The following is an 18943-nucleotide window of genomic DNA, read 5'->3' on the forward strand; positions in this document are numbered from 1 at the left end:
TTCATTTATGTGCATATGTCACCTTCCAATCCAGAGCTAACTAGGCCAAGGCTTATTCTTCGAATCACATTTTGAATTTTGTCCGTTAAACAACCGGAAAGGTATAACAGCATGAAAGGTAAGAAAACTACAAACAATTCATAACGCTTGTTTTAGTTGCGCCATGACATATTTTGCTGGAATGACCAAATCCACATATAGTTATCTAAAATATTTGATTTACTCAAATGCCTGCAAATTTGCTACCTCAAATACGAACATTTAGGCATACGTGGTTTCTTATTGTTGTTATCATCTATAGGCTTTACTTACTGTAAAGACCGAGACGTTGTTCTGGTAGTGCTCATGTCTTTTTCGGTGTTTGCCTGGACGTTTTCTCACAGGTATACACCACATAAACGAAACTCATTGGCGTATTATTTGTAAACATCATTTGAAACATTGCTGGTAAAGAGATGAAGGATTAGCAATGTGAACTTCTTTTAGTTTTATTTTTTGTACGGAAGCACGCTTAAAATGAAACGTACAAACTGCATCTGAAGTGTACAACGAATAATAATACTGAGCTCTTATGTACAGAATTATTTCAACGTAAATTCGCACTTCAAAAATACGAATTCACACTATTTCAAAGACTACATATATCCAATATGCTTTGTTTGTGATTTAATTCCGATCGCCGTTTCGTTATTAATTGTTGGTGTATGTTCGTACTTCCTATAGGTGATTAGTACAAGAGCAATTATTGCTTCCATATTTGTGAAAGACGAATGGTCTTAAACTATTGATAGATTGTGTAAATGACCAACGTCGACCGCACATTGTCACGAAGTAGTGAGACCAGTGAAATGTAAAAAAAGCCTTTGGCCAAGCCCGTTTGTTTTAATCTAACCTCAAGTGACCTAACGATGTGAACGCAAACTCTTCTAACCTTTAGCTCACGGCACACTCCATTTAGGTGAGATGTGAACAGCGGTTGTCCCTGTTGCGTTTATACCTGACTGTCAAGTGCGTACGTGTGATGTGAACAGTAGATGTGCCACTTGTTGTATGTACGTGTGATGTGACCAGTAGATATGCCGCGTTTGTCCATAACTGACTGTCATGTGTGTACGTGTGATGTAAACAGCAGTTGTGACCTTTGTATCAATAACTGACTGTCGTCTGTGTATGTGTGATGTGACCAGCAGTTGTGACACTTGTGTCTATAGCTCACTGCCATGTATGTAAGTGTGTTGTGAACAGTACATGTGGCATTTGTGTTTATAGCTAACCGCCATGTATGCACGTGTGATGTGACCAGCAGTTGTGCAACTTGTGGCTATCGTTGACTGTCACGGATGTACGTGTGATGTGATCAGCAGTTGTGACACTTGTGTCTATAGCTCACTGCCATGTATGTAAGTGTGTTGTGAACAGTACATGTGGCATTTTTGTCTATAGCTAACCGCCATGTATGCACGTGTGATGTGACCAGCAGTTGTGCAACTTGTGGCTATCGTTGACTGTCATGGATGTACGTGTGATGTGACCACCAGTTGTGACACTTGTGTCCATAGCTCACTGCCATGTATGTAAGTGTGTTGTGAACAGTACATGTGGCATTTGTGTCTATAGCTGACTGTCGTCTGTGTATGTGTGATGTGACCAACAGTTGTGACACTTGTGTCTATAGCTCACTGCCGTGTATGTAAGTGTGTTGTGAACAGTACATGTGGCATTTGTGCCTATAGCTGACTGTCGTCTGTGTATGTGTGATGTGACCAACAGTTGTGACACTTGTGTCTATAGCTCACTGCCATGTATGTAAGTGTGTTGTGAACAGTACATGTGGCATTTGTGTCTATAGCTGACTGTCGTCTGTGTATGTGTGATGTGACCAACAGTTGTGACACTTGTGTCCATAGCTCACTGCCATGTATGTAAGTGTGTTGTGAACAGTACATGTGGCATTTGTGTCTATAGCTGACTGTCGTCTGTGTATGTGTGATGTGACCAACAGTTGTGACACTTGTGTCTATAGCTCACTGCCGTGTATGTAAGTGTGATGTGACCAGTAGATGTGCCACATGTGTCTACAGCTGACCGCCATGTATGCACGTGTGATGTGACCAGCAGTTGTGCAACTTGTGGCTATCGTTGACTGTCACGGATATACGTGTGATGTGATCAATAGTTGTGACACTTGTGTATGTGTACGTGTGATGTGACCAGTGCGTGTGGCATTTGTGTCAATAGCTGACTATGATGTATGTACCTGTGATGTAAGCAGCAGTTGTGACACTTGTGCCTATAGCTGACTGTCGTCTGTGTATGTGTGATGTGACCAGCAGTTGTGACACTTGTGCCTATAGCTGACTGTCATGTATGTACGCGTGTTGTGACCAGTACGTGTGGCATTTTTGTCTATAGCTGACTGTCATGTATGTTCCTGTGATGTGAACAGCAGTTGTGACCTTTGTTTCTATAGCTGATTGTCGTGTGTGTAAGTGTGATGTGACTAGCAGTTGTGACATTTGTGTCTATAGCTGACTGTCATCTATGTAGGTACGTGTGATGTGACCAGTGCGTGTGGCATTTGTGTCCATAGCTGACTATCATGTATGTACGTGTGATGTGACCAGCAGGTGTGACACTTGTGCCTATAGCTGACTGTCATGTATGTACGCGTGTTGTGACCAGTACGTGTGGCATTTTTGTCTATAGCTGACTGTCATGTATGTTCCTGTGATGTGAACAGCAGTTGTGACCTTTGTTTCTATAGCTGATTGTCGTGTGTGTAAGTGTGATGTGACTAGCAGTTGTGACATTTGTGTCTATAGCTGACTGTCATCTATGTAGGTACGTGTGATGTGACCAGTGCGTGTGGCATTTGTGTCCATAGCTGACTATCATGTATGCACGTGTGATGTGACCAGCAGTTGTGCAACTTGTGGCTATCGTTGACTGTCACGGATATACGTGTGATGTGATCAATAGTTGTGACACTTGTGTATGTGTACGTGTGATGTGACCAGTGCGTGTGGCATTTGTGTCAATAGCTGACTATGATGTATGTACCTGTGATGTAAGCAGCAGTTGTGACACTTGTGCCTATAGCTGACTGTCGTCTGTGTATGTGTGATGTGACCAGCAGTTGTGACACTTGTGCCTATAGCTGACTGTCATGTATGTACGCGTGTTGTGACCAGTACGTGTGGCATTTTTGTCTATAGCTGACTGTCATGTATGTTCCTGTGATGTGAACAGCAGTTGTGACCTTTGTTTCTATAGCTGATTGTCGTGTGTGTAAGTGTGATGTGACTAGCAGTTGTGACATTTGTGTCTATAGCTGACTGTCATCTATGTAGGTACGTGTGATGTGACCAGTGCGTGTGGCATTTGTGTCCATAGCTGACTATCATGTATGTACGTGTGATGTGACCAGCAGGTGTGACACTTGTGCCTATAGCTGACTATCATGTATGTACGTGTGATGTGACCAGCAGTTGTTACACATGTCTATAGCTAACTGTCATGTGTGTACGTTTGATGTGACCATTTCCTCTGACGTTTGTGTCTATAGCTGACTGTTATGTAAGTACGCGTGATGTGACCAGTGCATGTGACATCTGTGTCTATAGCTGACTGCCATGTATGTACGTGTGATGTGACAAGCAGTTGTGACGCTTGTGTGTATAGCTGACTGTCATATGTGTATCTGTGATGTGGCCAGTACATGTGGCATTTGTGTTCATAGCTGACTGTCTGTGTACGTGTGGTGTGAATAGCAGTTGTGACACTTTTGTCTACAGCTGACTGTTTTGTGTGTACGTGTGATGTGACCAGCATTTGTGACACTTGTGTTTATAGCTGAATGTCATCTGTGTACGTGTGATGTGACCAGCAGGTGTGACACTTGTGTTTATAGCTGACTATCATGTATGTACGTGTGATGTGACCAGTACGTGTTGCATTTGTGTCAACAGCTGACTATCATGTATGTACCTGTGATGTAAGCAGCAGTTGTGACACTTGTGTCTATAGCTGATTGTCATGTGTGTACGTGTGATGTGACAAGCAGTTATGACACTATTTCTATAGTTGACTGTCATGTGTGTACGTGATTTATTTATTGATTTGATTGGTGTTTTACGCCGTACTCAAGAATATTTTACTTATACGACGGCGGCCAGCATTTTGGTAGGAGGAAAGCGGACACAGCCCGGGGAAACCCACGGCCAAGCGCAGGTTGCTGGAAGGCCTTTCCACATATGGTGGGAGAGGAACCCAGCATGAGCTGGACTTGAAGTCACAGCGACCGCATTGGTCAGAGGCTCCTGGGTCATTACGCTGCGCTAGGGCGCTAACCAACTGAGCAATGGAGGCCCCTGGGTGTACGTGTGATGGGACCAGTAGATGTACCAGTGTGCTCTTGTAAAGTGTAATGTTTTGTAATGCTTAATGAAAGAGCGGGCCACTGCAGAAAGATTAAGATGTTTTTCTTCAGTTCTTCGGAAAGACGAGTCGACTGTTCGAACCGGGAATAGAACATTTTGACTTTTGTTTCTCCCGCTCTCATTCTTGACTCGGCTTTAGTGACAATAATTGCCGACATTGCTTCGTGGCCTTTTGTACAGTCATAAGGTCGCTATACACTGCGTGTTTTGCCACTCGATCCGACACGACTGTGACCGACTCAGAAATCCCTCCAAATCGACGACAAATTTCCTACTGTTTATGTCACCAGGACCATCATCGAAGAAGCCGGCTTTTGTTGACCCAGTGTAAACCGCTTCATCGAGACAAACACGACCCAACGTGACCTGGCTCGACGTAGCAGCCAGAGTCGAATTGGGTTGGGCCAGTGTGACCGTTACGTTCATGTGTAAATGAAAAATTCTGGAATACGATGTCAACCTACCAGATTAGATTAGTGTACCGGTTTGTGCAGCGTGATTATTAGAGGAGACGGATGTCTGGCTTGTGCACTTGTCATCTGATAGTGATTTGTTTGTCCACAAAGTCAGATAAAATTGCTTAACGCTTTCACATTTACTATTTTCAAGGACATGCACTGAAGCCGGACAAGCCCTTTATCGCCATGTTACAATATGACTTACAGTATTGCTTTCCGATACTGGTATAGTATCGGGGGCGATATAAAGTGACACTTAGGATTGATGAGATCATTAGAAAACATAGCTGTATTAACCTCTATCTCTCAGTTCTTGTCGACCTCCATTGTGACACTTGCGTTGCCCCCTGACTAGTATATGATGGCGATGGAACAATCTTGCTATGTTACGATGTTGGCTTAATCCGGCATCTGTGAACAAGACGTGTTTCGTTGAGACAAAGGATTCAAGATATGTACAGCAGTCCCTCGTCAGCAGACGCCCGTAATAATTATGGGTAGGCTTAACCCAGTGCATTCTGTCCATCATGTAGTATGTGTTACACTGTAACTAGGCCTGACCCATGCATGTTTCTGAGCATTGCATCGAGGTGCCCATGATGTAACACACCTGTTTTTATGCGTAATCAATGTACCTTCAAATCAGTTATTTGCCTCTACCCCTCTGTCTTATCAGAGATGACCCACTGGGAAGAAAACCTTTTGTTTTCTATTGAAAACAACTGGCATTTTTACCCATAAAGCTTTATTCTCTCAACCTAGATCTTTTAATGCAAATGAATTTTTTCAAACCTCGCAGGCACAAAACTTTACCAAAATGAATCAGTCTTCGCTATACCCATGTAAGTTTTGAAAAATTACCAATGTCAAGAGCCTATGTATTAACAAATCTGTACTACTTAAAGTACTAAAAGGCTTTTAAAATTTGAAAAACTTATCATGCGCCCCGCATTATAATATTTTAGGGACTTTTTAACCATATCTCATGCACAGGCAAGGATAATATTTTGCGAAAGGTAAGTATTTAGTCTAATGTAAGATAGTAGCAAAACTTCGATCGGATTTGTGCCGACTGCTTTTTGCCAATAATGTCCAGTATAGTATATAATGAATTCTAGGTCGCAAAAACATATATTAGATACTATATTATATGATATCCAGCGACGATGTGACATAACTGTAGTATATAGGAAGTCCACATGTACAATCGACTACAACATTCCAAATGCCTAATGAGGCATCCCATGGTATACTTCGTGGGATCAGGCCTTCCATGGTATACTTCGTGGGATCAGGCCTTCAAGGGTATACTTCGTGGGATCAGGCCTTCCATGGTATACTTCGTGGGATCAGGCCTTCCAGGGTATACTTCGTGGGATCAGGCCTTCCAGGGTATACTTCGTGGGATCAGGCCTTCCAGGGTATACTTCGTGGGATCAGGCCTTCCATGGTATACTTCGTGGGATCAGGCCTTCCATGGTATACTTCGTGGGATCAGGCCTTCCATGGTATACTTCGTGGGATCAGGCCTTCTATGGTATACTTCATGGGATCAGGCCTCCCATGGTATACTTCGTGGGATCAGGCCTTCCATGGTATACTTCGTGGGATCAGGCCTTCCAGGGTATACTTCGTGGGATCAGGCCTTCCATGGTATACTTCGTGGGATCAGGCCTTCCATGATATACTTCGTGGGATAAGCCTAAAACCATGCTATAAGCCAAAATGCCCCTGCACGGCACCTCGATTACAAACCTTCATCCTTTTGAGTTGAAATGCATCGAGATTTGGAAATCGTTCACAATATCGGAGAATAAGGCTCTCGATATAATTGAAATTACGAATGCAAATAAAAACATGGGACAATATCTGAACAGTAATCTAATGTTAAATGATGTTCTCCATTTGTAAAGCTTTTGTCTTGTTAATTTGTCTTGTTAAAGGCCAACAGCCTGATCGGAAACATAGTAAACCTATCTGAGGGCATTGTTTTCACAAATATATGCACCCATCTCGAGTCAGCTGGTCTCCCACATTCGTCCTCATTGGTCAAGACTGAAGATCACGGTTTTAATTGTCTGATCCCCTGACCAACTGGTTGAAATCTACCACAGCCATTGCAAAATCCCACACAATGCGCATGGCCTTAATGGACTTCTGGAAAGCTTTGCGGCATCGAGGATAACTCTTCAAACTAAAATAACATTGTGTTGTTGTTGGTCAGTTTGCTTCTTCTCTGGAAGCTCTGGCGCGGGTATTCCCCAGGACTTTGTCTTAGATCCGCTTCTCTTTTTCTAGGATATATAAGTGACATGGATTCTTTCCATCTCTTAACATAAAATCAAAGACTTACAACGAAAAGAGTAAAAATAATGAAGCAAATGGTCACACATGAGCGGTGAAATACGGCCCCATGTCAATGTACCTCAGTTAGGGCTTTATTCTACTGGTTCCCCTAAATGCATAAATAGTGGCAAATTGCACATCCCGTAAAAGCAGAATTAGATTTAAAAAGAGCATTGATGTTAATTGCCATTTATTAGACGTCAGTGGTTTTGAATTACTCATTTAATTACACATTCAATATACAACAACATTAAAACAACGCAGACCAGGCCTCTGGGATGCACAGTACACCAGCAGAATCCACATTTAATGCTGTAGAAACAGAAATAATTATGGACCATGTTCTTAAAAAGCTGTCTGAATGGTCAAAGCAATTGTTCTTGAGCTAAAATCCTCTTGAGATAAAAACGTTCATCAACGCCATTACAAATCAAGTAGAAAACCTGCGCTTGATTCTGGAAGGGGGTCTCATTCCGTGAGACCCACAAACACCTTGGGCTCACGTTTCAAAGCAATCTTAAATGACGTAGCCATTAATATGAAATACATGTACATAGCTCTGCTGGTAGAAATTCTGAGGAAATTAAAATATAATTCAGACAGAATTGTAGTATATAAAATTCGCTTCAGCTTTATTAACATAGTAGGCTACTGGAATATATAATCTGTATATCCCCAATTCTGTCTGCTTGTAATCCCCATGTGACAATAAGCTTTCGACAACACTCGTCTGACCGTTTGCGAAGTCTAACATTTGTTGCAGACAACTTGTCCTCCACCAATATAGTGCACATATCTGTACGTCACATATGGTAAAGTTCGTCAGCAACTTGTCAAAAGTCGGTGGTTTATAATGCGAAAGCCTTCCTGAAATGTTGACTTTATGATGGAGGACATTTATCGCTAAATATCTTCAAAAACAAGCTCTGCAAAGCAAAAGTTGTACTGAGAGTCCAGAGTGTATATACGCACTCATCTAGGCCAAAGTGACCCAGTGACAAGCTCTTTCTTTTGGTGTTTAGTAAATTTTTTTTACCATATTTCAGACCGAAGACAACAATAAAACATGTTTGGAAATACAGTATAAATGTAAAAAAGTAGTGAGGTCATTTCGCATCGCGAAGCCCGTAAATACTCTGTGGACTCCCAGTACAATTTTCACTTTGCAGCGTGGCTTATTTTCGAAGATATTTACCGACAAAGGTTCTCAATCAGGAAGTCCATATTTAGGAGGGCATTCGCATTGTAACTCTCCTGGCTGCGCCGCTCAGTAGATAGATGAATTACATAGATTGCAACTAATGTGTGAGCAAATGTGGTATAATCTCACTGTGAATATTTATACTGTGACAGTAAGGCGCGGCAAAAGACAAATGAGATCCATGCAAACAGCTTCCAAAAAGCACTGTAATATATAGGCTATAGATAATGAATATACCAAACGCTGTGAGGCGTTTGATCGTCCTAGGTCGAGTCAGAACTGCTCACAGCCTGTTTGTCGACGTCAGTGAAAAATTACTGACAGCTTATCTGACAAACTGCCATTCGAATTTCAATGCGTATATGTTAAACAGATCATGCTAGTAAATTTCTCACAAGACAAGTCTCTGGGAGTCTGATTTGGTCACATGTCGATGACCATCGATGACAGGAATTTCAAACTAGGCGTGAGTAAAACTACTAAATACATGCAAACCTCTAACTTAATGGGGTAAATTTATTTTATGTCCAAATAATCTATTCAAGCTTTTTTTCTTGTAAAGCTGTGCACATGCCAAGCCTTCACTGCGTGTCAAATTTTCGCATTCTCTAACCAATGACTTTTTGGGGTAAATGTACATAAATCACAATAATTGTTTACTGTAGTCTTATATACAACATGTCGGTGTAAATGAAATGTCAAACCAAAATTTAGGACCATAACGACCCATGCAGAAATTTACCATCTTGAGACCTTTTACACAAATCATCTTTAGTTCAAAATCCTCGTTTCTCTTTCTGGTAGGACTTAGGTTATAACTCCGTTGGGTAAAATTCTAGTATGTCTTTTGGAGATGTTTAGACAATGAGGCCAAAGGTTCACATTTCACTAATGCTAAATGTTACAAATACAACTTTGTCGAAAAATTAAAACTTAGACAATGTGACTGTTCAGCGCCTATATGCTTTTGCATTATGTCAAATCTGTACAGTTTAAATGCAATAGGGGAACCTCTGGGTGGTTAACGTGCTAGCGCAGCACAATGACCCAGGAGACTCTCACCAATAACTATGAGTTCCAGTCTAAGTCTTCCTCTCCGGTCGTTCGTGGAAAGTTTTGGCAGCAAAATGAACCACTGATCACATAAATAAATGTACTCAATGGTTTTTAGAACAAGATCACTGAGATTAGCATCTTTGGTGGAGCTGTCGAATATGGAATAACAGAAGTGTTACGTAAGCCATAAAAAAGACATCTTGACAGATTGATGTATCTTCAGCGGTAATTTTATACGGTAAATATAACCCCCCTATGGCGCGGAGAGCAGTAAATCTTCTCCTCTGTCTTCACTCACATAATATATACAGAATCCAACCGTTTTCGTTCAAAAGCTTTGGGCGTTTAATTATTGCGTTTTTCTCACAATCATATAGAGATCATGAACTGTAAGGTAATGTAAACACATTTTTGTTCCACAGGAATGAGCCGCGCACGATGTTGTTTGTATGGTAATAGTTCACTCTGAGGTAGATATCTTCCTGTATGGTCTGTAGTAACGTACTTAATACGCTTTACAAAATGATTAGAAACCTCTCCATAGTACAGCGAATCTGTGGTAGATATCTTCCTGTATGGTCTGTAGTAATGTGCTTAATAGGCTTTACAAAGTAATTAGAAACCTTATCTTCCCTATGGTATGTAGCAATGTACTTAGTACGCTTTACAAAGTGATTAGACACCTCTCCATAGTAGAGCGAATCTGCGGTAGAGATCTTCCTGTATGGTCTGTAGTAATGTACTTAATACGCTTTACAAAATGATTAGAAACCTCTCCATAGTACAGCGAATCTGTGGTAGATATCTTCCTGTATGGTCTGTAGTAATGTACTTAATACGCTTTACAAAATGATTAGAAACCTCTCCATGATACAACGAATCTGTGACAGATATCTTCCTGTATGGTTTGTAGTAATGTACTTAATACTCTTTACAAAGTGATTAGACACCTCTCCATAGTACAGCGAATGCGTGGTAAATATCTTCTTGTATGATCTGTAGCAATGTGCGCTTCACAAAATGATTAGACACTATGGTATGTAGCAATGTACTTAATATGCTTTACAAAGTGATTAGACACCTCTCCATAGTAGAGCGAATCTGCGGTAGATATTTTCCTGTATGGTCTGTATCAATGTGCTTGATACGCTTCATAAAATGATTAAAAACCTCTCCATAGGAGAGCGAATCTGCGATAGATATCTTCCTGTATGGTCTGTAGCAGTGTACTTAATACGCTTCACAAAGTGATTAGAAACCTTTTCATAGGAGAGCGAATCTGCGATAGATATCTTCCTGTATGGTCTGTAGCAGTGTACTTAATACGCTTCACAAAGTGATTAGAAACCTTTTCATAGGAGAGCGAATCTGCGATAGATATCTTCCTGTATGGTCTGTAGCAGTGTACTTAATACGCTTCACGAAGTGATGAGAAACCTTTTCATAGGAGATCGAATCTGCGATAGATATCTTCCTGTATGGTCTGTAGCAGTGTACTTAATACGCTTCACGAAGTGATGAGAAACCTTTTCATAGGAGAGCGAATCTGCGATAGATATCTTCCTGTATGGTCTGTAGCAATGTACTTAATACGCCTCACGAAGTGATGAGAAACCTTTTCATAGGAGAGCGAATCTGCGATAGATATTTTCCTGTATGGTCTGTAGCAGTGTTCTTAATACGCTTCACGAAGTGATTAGAAACCTTTTCATAGGAGAGCGAATCTGCGATAGATATCTTCCTGTATGGTCTGTAGCAGTGTACCTAATACGCTTCACAAGTGATTAGAAACCTCACCATATTAGGATATGTACTTAATAAATACTGAAATTTTGTAGACAGGATTTTAGCATAGATCGTTCAAAAATATCTCAAATACCACGGGCTAATACCTGTTTTAATGCAAGTACCAACGCTCCCACCGGCATAATGTATTACTCAATACTACAAACAATGTTATCGTGTGAAAATTTTACTATATGTGAACTTTGGCATATCCTGTATAGTGCCTAGCATAAATGTCACGTACTTATTTTATATTACAGATAGGTGGACTTCTGAGAAGTAATCAAGGCCTAGATTTAGCACCTGAAGTGTGCAAAGTCTGCCCATGCGCAAATAACGGAATCTAAACAAGATACAAGTTACGGTGCTCTTACTGACACAGTACTAGGCTTGTACCAAAACCAACACATTATGATTTCGATAAAGGTGAGTTATCTGCGTATTGATTAGATCGGTAATAGTTATCTCGCTCCCTGTCGAAGTTTGAGATTCAAAATTTGTCACTCCCTTTTTTCAGTCTCGGATATTTGTCGAACACAATCCATATCTAAAACCATGACTCACTGACGTGCCAGTAATGGAGTCCTATTATATATTACAGTACTCACCAAATGAACAGGATTGTGTTACCAACCGCTGAATTGATTCTCAGGCCACACCCAACTTCTTTTCACGTACAATTCATGATCTATGCTCGTTGTCGAATAGAGGAGAAACCACAGTGGGTGTATATTAGAATGCAAACAAAGAACTCAGTATGAGCAGTTGTGTAATCTGATAGCCTTATACCCTGTCTACACAAGTCGATAGTTAACAGCCGTTTGTTTGACAATTCCAGGACACATGAAATACAAGTGAATAAGTCTTACAGTTTGCCCCTTGAAAAACGGCATGCTTCAAACCCTGACTGTTCATTCATGGAAGCTTTATTAAATTGAAGATCAGGTTTTTGAGGGCATGTAGCATTAGAGGAATGCTAGTCGTATACAATAGCATGTACATTCATAAAGTAAATCGATTAATGATATAAACTAGAAGTTGTTCCGAGAGCGTAAAACAATGCCAAAGCTAAATGTGCAAATTCCCTCATTACAACTTGACCCTCATCGACCGCATGACAAATTCCCTCATTACAACTTGACCCTCATCGACCGCATGACAAATTCCCTCATTCAACCCGGCCGTCATTGACCGCATGACAAATTCCCTCATTACACCCAGCCGTCATCGACCGCATGACAAATTCGCTCATTCAACCCGGCCGTCATCGACCGCATGACAAATTCCGTCATTACACCCAGCCGTCATCGACCGCATGACAAATTCGCTCATTCAACCCGGCCGTCATCGACCGCATGACAAATTCCCTCATTACACCCGGCCGTCATCGACCGCATGACAAATTCCCTCATTACAACTCGGCCCTAAAATTCGATTAAAATTCTTTAATTTTGGATCCAGATCTGGACCACCAACAAAATATAATACATTAGTACTTGACGAGGCCAAGTTTGGCACAAAATTAATTTATAGCGCATAGCGTTTTATGTAAAGTTGCCAGCAGACAGACGGACCGACAACAAATAAATGCCATTGGAAGAATAACCTCCTGCGTGGAGGTAAGGAATGAAATATAAAATACTCGATCTTACCCCAGAAGTTATATTGTAACCATTTTATTTCTTGAAATCATTATAATTTACAAATGGATCATTGTCATTGCTGACTGACTTCCACAGGTCAGCTTCTTTATATATAAAATGTTTCTTTTCACAATTCCTACCAAATACATGCAATAAATATATAGTCCATGTTTTGATGGTCCACAGTAGATTGATTATTACAATTATGTATAATCAAATTTTTAAGGTAGGTTCTGAGATAATTCAGTTTTGAAAGCGGGGCGCTTTTAGATGTTGAAAATCAGGCTCCGATAGAGACCAAATGAGATTTTAAAACATTTAGACTGTGTTAACTGAACATCTTTCTTTAGTGTGAAAATAACATTCAGCGGCTTCAACTTTTATTAAAACAAAAGACAAAAAACCAATTTCACATTTTAAACGAAAACTTGAATTTTATGCAACACATCTGAAGAAATCTAAAGCCAGATTTGCTGGAAATAAGCAACATTTAATGGTTGGAATTGTTCTTCTAAAGAATCTGACTAAGTGTGCAGGATATAGTGGTATGGTGCATTGATTTGTTCTTGCTTGGTTAAATGTTCTGATTTCAAGTTGTTTTATTCGTGGTTTAGTCCAGCTTTTCGTTACCATGGCAACTTGCGTTTTCAGCAGTTTTCACCAGTAATGTACACGTAACAAGAAAGCGCTAAAGCCCTACACGCTGCTGTATAGACTTTATGAAAGGCAGTAGGTCTAGTGTCTCTCCCTCACGTACATCCCAAGATGAAGTACGATGACTTGCTAAGAATGGACGTATTATAATGCGTATATCTAGCGGAGGTAAGCATGAATACAGAAGCCACTCATGTGCATTACAAATGTGCGTCAGTAAATTACCGATAACACTTTATAATGTTGAAGGCTTACAGGGTAGAGTAAACCAGGGAAGCGGCGACAGTGTGATAACTAACAAATGGTCACGCATACATGTCTCGGAAATACGGCCTCTTGGCAATTTACCTCAGTTATAGGGTTTTATTCTAAACGTTCATGTAAATGCTTACAGAGAAGAAAATTACACGCCTCCTAGCACCATAGCTTAAGCTGGTGTAACTTGAACTTATTAGACGTCACTAGTCCAGAAGTACTCATGATTTTTTCTAATTACATTTCGTAAGCATCGATACGGAAAACAATGTCAAGGGACCAGCCCCCCGGGGTGCTCTATCCACCCAGTGTATGGTTTATTCACCGCCCTTGTTTATGCATGGATGCAATATAAAAGACTTATAGGGTGGAGAGTAAAAGTGATATTACTAACAATTTATCAGCCGTCACGAGCCTAAAGTTATTCAAAATGCTGTGTGGTTACCACATTTATTATACAATCACATTTATATATTGGAACGGTTATCCAGCAGAATCCTTGTTTCGGTGGGAATACAACATAAAGTCAGTAATTATATAACTTGTTCCTTTTTCATCTGACACTGTATTCTTGTGTTATATTGGTGAACAAAACTGAAAATGAAAAGTAATACTACAATACCTGTACCACTATTGTAAACTTATTATTATTATTGGTCGACTCTCTCTGAACATCAGGATCTAGCATTTGTACTGTGGGATTCTTCTCCAGTACCGGCACTTTAAAGGTGAAGAAAACATAAAAATTACATAAAATTCAGATGAAAGAGTGGAAAAAGTTAGTTGTAAATGTGGTCTACAATATTTTTTTCGATGTTTCTTTGAAGACAAAAAAGACACTTCAAAATATTTTCTGTCTGGCGGGTAGTTGGGCCACCTTGGTTTATATAGCATTTGTGTAATAATGTTAAAAATCAGTATGTAATAAATGCACTAGAATTTGGTCTTTTCAGCTAACAAATATGTTCAACCTGGATCTTTGTCATATTTATATTTTCAATATGTTCATAAATATTATCATAATTCAGCTTAAATACATATGTTTAGATATTAACAACAAATTTACATTGAAATAAATTTGTGAGAAATGCATCACATCCTTATTTAGAACATTATTACGCAATGACAAGAAATACCTAAAGGTGGTTCCAAATACCCACTATACAAAAATATTTTCAAATACAATTTTCTCTGGGAAAAAATATAAAAAAATATTAAGAACCATATTTGCAAGTGATTTTTGACGCTCTTTCATGCTATCATTTTTGTGTATTCTTCTCCTAAAATGATTTCCGTTGATACTGATTCTGCCGAACGGAATACTTTTTACCTTACATTTACAGTCCTCAGCTTTATTTATTTAAAACACTAGGTTTAGAAATTCGCGGATCATAATTTTTAACAATGTGACGGTATATAAAGTCACACAACGTGAAATCACAGCCGTAGTCACCCCAAATGCACACAGACTAATCGTTTCCACTTTTTTTCATAACTTCAGAGTACTTGAAATTTTTGGAAGCGCAAGGACCTTTTTGTGCTCAGTGGCTGATGTATATAAAGCGTCACCCTTGTCATATTCATATTCATATACGATAGGCCGGTGTTCAGTGATGCCACTTACTCAAATCACTCCTCCCCCCAAAGCCAGCATATTCCATTCAAGCTCAACGTAAGGTTTCACTTACAGCGTTAAACCCCAATAAAACAAATAAAATACAGACCTTTATCCAAATATTTTAGTATCAGGAACAGTCAGGCTTTTCACCGAGCATAACAGGAGAATAAATTAAATCTTTGAACACGCTTTCAGAATGAGCAGGCATTTTTTTACCTATTTATTTATGTATTGTGAGGCATATCTGGGGTGTTTATAGGCTGTAGTGCTACCCAAATGGATGGAAATGAAAAGTGGTATTGATGGACATACAGTCACTTCTGATAATGAGTAACCGTGATCTAGATGCCACTGTCAATCAACTGACCGTTCAACTTTCTCTTCGCTGTATCATCTTCAAAGCTAATAAAACATGATTATCCTGAACATTTCTTTACATTATTGATTGATTCTTTACATTAAAATTGAAGTGAAATACTCAATATAATATGCAATAACTGAAACTGTAATATTTGTCACATGATCATTTATTTTTAGGTTCGAGACGGAATCGGCTGGATTCACCCCCCAAGCACACGACCAGGTAATTTGCAACTTCCTGTTTTGGCAAGATAATTTTAGCCCCTCGCTCTTATCTGGTTTGGATGCGTTGTCATGTGTTAGACCTTACACTATACAAAATATCAGTATGTATACATATACGTAATATTTTGCTGTACTTTAGGACAGGCGAAAGTATTCAAAATACTTTATGAAGACAAGACTACAAAATTACTTTGCAAATGTCACTGCCTGACGCAGATTTCCAGAAAAGGCTTACCATTTAGTTGCGCACACTCATTTTAACTCTAGAACTCTTTGGCTAGTTCTTGCACGTTTACTCCAATTTAGCTGCGCCAAAAACAAGAGAGGATGATGTACTTTCACGACAGCCTGACTATCTAACTACGCAACAGACTGTAAATTGTATCAGAAAAGTACTGTTAATCTATGGGAAAATGCACTTTATCCCAACTAGCAGAAAATTTGACTGTAAAAATACACTGTTAGTTATAGCACATATGACATTTACACTTTGTGACTATGTGTAGGTATTGATCCTCTCATCTTCACAAAGATCTACAAATAATGTAGACCTACTCTCATTCCCTATATGCACTGTTAGACATTGTGACTATGTGTGGGTATTGATCCTCTCATCTTCACAAAGATCTACAGATAATGAAGACCTACTCTCATTCCCTATATGCACTGTTAGACATTGTGACTATGTGTGGGTATTGATCCTCTCGTCTTCACAAAGATCTACAGATAATGTAGACCTACTCTCATTCCCTATACGCACTGTTAGACATTGTCACTATGTGCGGGTATTGATCCTTTCATTTTCACTAAGATCTACAGATAATGTAGACCTACTCTCATTCCCTATATGCACTGTTATACATTGTCACTATGTGCGGGTATTAATCCTCTCGTCTTTACAAAGATCTACGGATAATGTAGACTTACTCTCATTCCATATATGCACTGTTAGACATTGTGACTATGTGTGGGTATTGATCCTCTCGTCTTTACAAAGATCTACAGATAATGTAGACCTACTCTCATTCCCTATATGCACTGTTATACATTGTAACTAAGTGCGGGTATTGATCCCCTCATCTTCACAAAGATCTACGCATCATGTAGACCAACCCTCATTCCCTATATGCAAAGTTAGACATTGTAACTATGTGTGGGTATTGATTCTCTTATCTTCACAAAGATCTCTGCATAATGTAGACCAACTCTCATTCCCTATATGCTATGTTAAACACTGTGACTTTGTGTAGGAACTGATCCTCTTATCTTATTCCCTACTTTGTGTAGGAACTGATCCTCTCAACTTCAACAAGATCTGCAAATAATGTAGACCTACTCTCATTCCCTATACGCACTGTTAGACATTGTGACTATATGTGGATATTGATCCTCTCATCTTCTTAAAGATCTGCAGATAATATAGGCCTACACTCATTCCCTATATGCACTGTTAAACATTGTGACTATATGTGGATATTGATCCTCTCATCTTCACAAAGATCTGCAGATAATAAAGGCCTACACTCATTCCCTATATGCACTGTTAGACATTGTAACTATGTGCCGGTATTGATCCTCTCATTTTCACTAAGATCTACAGATAATGTAGACTTCCTCTCATTCCCTATATGCACTGTTATACATTGTAACTATGTGCGGGTATTGATCCTCTTATCTTCACAAAGATCTGCACATAATGTTTTCCTACTCTCATTCCCTATATACACTGTTAGACATTGTAACTATGTGTGGGTATTGATCCTCTCGTCTTCACAAAGATCTGCAGATAATGTAGACCTACTCTCATTCCCTATACGCACTGTTAGACATTGTAACTATGTGCCGGTATTGATCCTCTCATCTTCACAAAGATCTGCCCATAATGTAGACCTACTCTCATTCCATATATGTACTGTTAGACATTGTGACTTTGTGTGGGTATTGACCCTCTCATCTTCACAAAGATCTGCAGATAATGTTTTCCTACTCTCATTCCCTATATGCACTGTTAGACATTGTAACTATATGCGGGTATTGATCTTCTCATCTTCACAAAGATCTGCACATAATGAAGACCCACTCTTTTTCCCTATATGTACTGTTAGACACTGTGACTATGTGTCCTCTCATCTGCAGATAACGTAGGCCCACTCCCATTCCCTGTATGCAATGTTAATTACGTCAGCCCTTTTAAGTTAACTTTTGCTTGTTTTACTTTTTTTTGCTGTCTTGAAGACATAGTACATAGATATAGCTAAAAACATAATTGTTTATATTTATTAAATATTTGACGGATATTGTTATCATTTTTGTGACATACATTGTACACCTGCCGTCTGTTTTCCCTTTTACTGCAGTTTAACTGTACCGGATCCCATATGACAGATACTTTGACAGTCATTCTATTTATTGATTTATTTATTTGATTGGTGTTTTACGCCGTACTCAAGAATGCTTTACTTATGCGACGGCGGCCTGCATTATGGTGGGAGGAAACCGGGCAGTGTCAAGGGGAAATCCACGACCATCAGCAGGTTGCTGGTACGTACGGCTGGAGAGGAAGCCAGCATGAGCTGGACTTAAACTCACAACGACAGCTTTGGTGAGAGGCTCCTGGGTCATTACTCTGCGCTAACGCCCTAGCCAAGTGAGCCATGGAGGCCCCCGACAGCCACTCTTGTTATTGACGTTATACACCTCCCATCCTCCAGTCGACACTTAGATGACTGTTGGGTCGAATTGTTACGACATATGATTCGTATTGCATGGTGTGGTAATAGGTAAATTGGTGTGAATTTCACGACAGGCCTTCGACAGTCACGAACAAGTTGCAATAACGTCACGAAACCGTTTATGACATTCTTTGAGTTTTTGAAGACCTTCCCGTTTGACAGACTTACGAA

At 39.7% G+C, this 18943-nt stretch overlaps 1 long non-coding RNA gene across 1 annotated transcript; it reads left to right on the top strand.

Moving 5' to 3' along the window:
- Positions 1–16070, top strand: LOC135461588 (uncharacterized). The gene is made up of 3 exons (XR_010443375.1): positions 1–118; positions 11546–11711; positions 15993–16070. It is a non-coding gene; the product is annotated as an uncharacterized LOC135461588 (long non-coding RNA).
- Positions 16071–18943: the final 2873 nt, after the last annotated feature.

The sequence above is a fragment of the Liolophura sinensis genome, chromosome 1, assembly GCF_032854445.1.
Source record: "Liolophura sinensis isolate JHLJ2023 chromosome 1, CUHK_Ljap_v2, whole genome shotgun sequence".
NCBI lineage: Eukaryota > Metazoa > Mollusca > Polyplacophora > Chitonida > Chitonidae > Liolophura > Liolophura sinensis.